Below are 4,962 nucleotides of genomic sequence, written 5' to 3' on the forward strand. Positions count from 1 at the left end.
AATTATTCTTTTGCAAAAAGTCTCGTAAATTTTTCTTAATACTAGTTTTGCGTATAGCATCGAGTGTGTGTAGCTGGAGCTTTACCAAGTAGTGTTGTAGAGACTAAAGTACTCCCTGACTACTCAGTAATTACTAGAGTTGACCAGTTTGTAGTAAAAACTATCTTTAAAAATTAGAAAAGGAAAAACGGTTGGGACGTGTGTTCTTTTTTCTTCTTTGTTCATTATTTAATCGTTCCTCGTCGTGTTAACTTCTCCCTCTGGAGGATGCATTATTGCCTATCATGGATATAAATTGTTTTAGAAATGCAAAATAAAATTAATATATATGAATTAAAATAATATTAGATTATTTTTTTCTTATAATGATACTTTAAGTGTCGAAGGTTCTTCTATTTAAAAAAGTAATTATTTTGTCAAATAAAAAACAGGCAGCTCTTATAAACAAGAGTCTGAATTCAAGTGTTCCATATGTTTCGGTATAGACTTCTCCACGCGACGTTTTTATCATTAGAAATTAATTAACCCTAATCATAATGTCATTTTTTTCACTCATGTTATTATTATTATTCCTCCATTCTTGAGGAAAGAAGATATATCATCAATTTATTGAGTAAGTTCGTCTGAGTTTGCTTAAGAACAACGGTATGTAGTTATCTTCAATATTTTTAAGCAAAGTTTATTTGCTCGACGACGGCTCATAACTCCAGGCAACTACCACTAGGGTTTGATATAAAGTGGAAACCGTAAATCTTTAACTAATTAAAACAAGGTTCACAATGTTTGATTAAACATTTACGATTCAATATAAAAAGTCAATTATTTACCCATTACATTTTATTTAAAAGCGTAAATGAGGTCAAAAAGGGCAATTTTGACTCTAATATACCATTTAAAAAGACTGAAATGGTCTATACTACATCAAATATAGCTTGAGAGATCCTAAACTTTGTAAACGTCACGTTTTTTAGTCTATGCATACTGTTATGGCATGCCTTTGTATTTCTATTAATCTTAAGAAGTGGGAGAAAAATATAAACCAAAAAACGTAACAAACTAATATACATTATACATTCAACATACATATACATACGATAAATGTTCCACGACTTACATAAGAATATTTTTGATTATAGATTCAAGTTGGCAGTGTAATAAAAGGGAATGCCGAGGTTAAGGAGTGTCAAGAGATACAGGTGCATTAATAGGTAGGTATATGTACATCTACTTGGATGCTCTTTGTATCAAGCAACAGGATTTAATTATTTCATGGAGTTAGAAACAAACGTAAAATAAGTTACAACAGCTTTACCCCTTGAAGTTGAATTATCAACACTTTATCCTTACTTTAGAATAAAGTTAGTAATGTACTAGCGAGAAATTTTCTTTCAGCAAAGTCCTGAAAAAAGTAAAATTTTGTAATTTGGAATCCTGGGAAATTTTGTATAAGAAATTAAATAATAAATATTGTAAAAGTTAAAGAAATTTATTTAATACTTAACGAAGAAAGCATAAATACGGTAAAATATCGGCATTCCATCGCTAAAAGGAACAGAGGACTTTGTTCGGAAAACAAGGCTTTACATTTTTGTTTATTAAACTTTAAAGCCTTAGTATCAAACAGAATAACATATAATTATGTTTTACATCCTAAGGATCTGAGATCAATTGTTATTGCTCCAGTAGAAAAATAATAAGCACCTTTTTTTTAAATTACCGTCTTTATGAATAAGTTTTGGACATGGGCTGAAAAAGAAATTAATTACCTTATAATTACATAAAGACAATATTTAAAGGCATTGAATAAGATTTAAAGTAGGGATGTACCAATATCAAATTTTCAGCCGGTTCCGATCCCTTCTTTATTTTACCATTCCGATTTCTTAATATGGATAAAGATATTTCATAAACAAATAAAAAAAATTGTTAACTTTTTTTACCTTTAATTTTTTGTTAATCACGGATAGAAAAAAAAAAATAAGCATTTTAATCATTCATAATTGTTGTTAATAAAATAAAATTTTAAAAAGATGGTTAATCTTCTTGCTCAATTTTGATTGTCTCATATTAAAGAGTTCACCCCTTGGCCTCTGATCCGATTTCAACTGCCTAACTGCTAAAAAAATTACTTGCAACACTAACAAAAGGTTATTTTCTATTATTTTATTGATTTTTCCTGCATGGATGCTAATGGTTTTGAAGTATTACCAGTTCCTAACTAAGTTTTATTTCCTTGCCTAAGGAAGTAAAATACCTATGTAAAAACCAATGCTTGAGTTCGGACTCGTGTCTTTTTAATGGATCCAGGACGGATATTGATAACTCAAAATTGACATGGAAAATATGGACTTAACAATAGTTCTGTAATAAACGTATACTGTTTAATACACATCTAGATGATAAATATTTTTGAACGACTCATGATACAATTATTCAAATGTATGGGGCACTAAAAATCTGGTAAATTTAATTGTTACTTTCAACTAATTTTCCTTCACAAACCTACAAATTTGTATAATCCTTCAATGGCAATTGTCTCTTGACAAAAAGACATAGTTAGTTACAACATCATTTCAGCTGTTGTAGTCACCTTGAAAAAAAAATAAAGACATGTCCTAGGACTAACAATTTTTGATGGGGACAAAACTGACAGGATGGCAGTTGTTTTTTTTTTTTGTTATTTAGGACCGATTTAACACTATCTAACATTAATATATACATTCTATTTTACACAAAACGTGAAGTTATAATTGAATATTCTATTATTTGATTGTTATAAGAGCTACCAGGCCCAGTTTTAGGGGAATCATTTGGACTTATTGTTACGAGCTTCTACAAAATCATTAACAGTCATAAAAAAATTGTAAACACAAGTAAAATGTCGTAAATGCTGTAACCTTTATTCCACATCAATCTTTCAAAAGGATTCATGTTTTTATTGAATGAATCATGTAAAGTATTCTTATTTCATAGGATATTTAAATGCAATATTATCTTACTATTATTTTAAACATTTTTAGTTGATGTTAACCTCTGATAAATCCAAGAAAAGAAACATAAACTATTCAATGAATACTCATTAGTTTATATTAAAGATATTTTTTTGATTAACCAATTCCAGGCTTCGATAAACAAGGGATTAAATAATAAAATATCCCAATTAGGTAAAATAAATTAAATAATTAATTCATTGTCAAATTAAATGTTTTCACATAGTCAGCAGTTTATCAAAATTATTAGGTAAGCAATTGAACATGTGGACTCTTATTTATTGCAAATCAAATGTTGTTGTTTTTTGAAATTTGATATACCTCCATAAAATGATTGAATTTCAATATTCATCTTATTTTTTATGAACAAAATAACGAGGGGGAAAAAATAGTCCTCGTTAACACAAAAATAAGCTATTATCATTTTTCTCCAAATTGTGTCTGAATTAAATTTGTAGTCTTCTACTAGTTATCCCCGTTTATATCAACAAATTATTCTGCTAAATATTTTGTTGGTATTGTAAATTTCACTTAAAGTGGCACAAATTAAAAACTAATGTGACATTGATCGATATTATTTTATTTGAAAGATTGTGACCAAATTAAGTATTTTAAGTCAAATACAGATTCCAAACTATAGTTTATACTTTTGGGTATCTCACTCATACTAAAAATTTGATTTAATAGACTTTACAAGAAGGTTCATAAATAAGGTCCTATTATATAAATTAAATTACTCACATTTTATAGTTTTTATGCAAATATGTATTAATATTTTTTTAAAGATTTTATATTTTCCAAAAATTGACCAATATATCAATGTCCATCAATATACAATGTACTTTGCCCTGTTTTGTAAAATTTGGCAAAAACGCTTACAGCTGGTACACACAACATCTTTTTCTTTCTTTGTCTAGTAACACCTGTTAAATAACTACAGTTCAAATATTTAAAATTCCGAATTCACGTCCATTGTCGGATAAATTTTTTAAATTATAATTTCTTCAGATAGAAGGTTAAGCTTCCTTTTTATTAGTGATGTGTCGCGAGTCAACTCGAGTAATGGAGCTACTCTACGAATTTTAAAATAAAAATCATTTACTGAAGCTCTAAAAAACATTAACCCATCACAACTTTTTGTTATGAAAGAACTCGGGAGATTAAACTAATACAGAGTTTAAGAGGTACAATTTGATAGATAAAATGCAATAATTATAGAGTTGAAATATGACTTTTATTCAAGATCACGCTGTAATGGACTGAAGACTATATCTACCAAACAACGTGAAGATGGCAAAACTTGAAAATAAAAGCAAGTCACATCAATCTAACATCTGTTGACAGTTCGTACCTAAAGTTTCATCCATTTTGGTGTCATAGTCGTTATATAAAAGTCGTTTGAGTGGATTGATATGAGTGTTTTTGTGAAAATGAACAAATTTGAGTATCGAACTGTCATTATTATTATTATTTTTTTTATGAAAGTGTAACCTTTAAATAGATTAAAACAATAGGAAATATATAAAGGCTAGTTGTATTAAAATTTAACGCGTCTAAGTCAATCCAACTTGGATAATTGAGGCAAAAATAAAAAGTACCCTGTGAAAAATTATTTTGCTGAGAAAAACGCCGAGTACTGTTTGGACGGGTTACAGAAATGGAAGGATTGCTTGGAGCAGTGTGTAGAGTTACAAAGATAATATGATGAAAAATAAAAATTCTGATTTTTTTTTTATCTTTGTTTGGTAGAAAACTTTACAGACCTCCTTCCTATGTATATTTCGTTAAAAATAAAGAAATTAAGAATTTTCCCTTGTTTGGATTTGTGTTCAGAATTGTTTTTTTGTGTTAACATAACTCAACGAATATGTACAAAGTGTTTTGCGCTTGCGCTCTACTAATAGCTCATCTTATTATCAGTTTTTGAATATAAATATGTACCTCTTGAGTATACAGTCCTACAAAAAGGTAC

This window comes from Lepeophtheirus salmonis, chromosome 5 (assembly GCF_016086655.4).
Source record: "Lepeophtheirus salmonis chromosome 5, UVic_Lsal_1.4, whole genome shotgun sequence".
Lineage (NCBI taxonomy): Eukaryota > Metazoa > Arthropoda > Copepoda > Siphonostomatoida > Caligidae > Lepeophtheirus > Lepeophtheirus salmonis.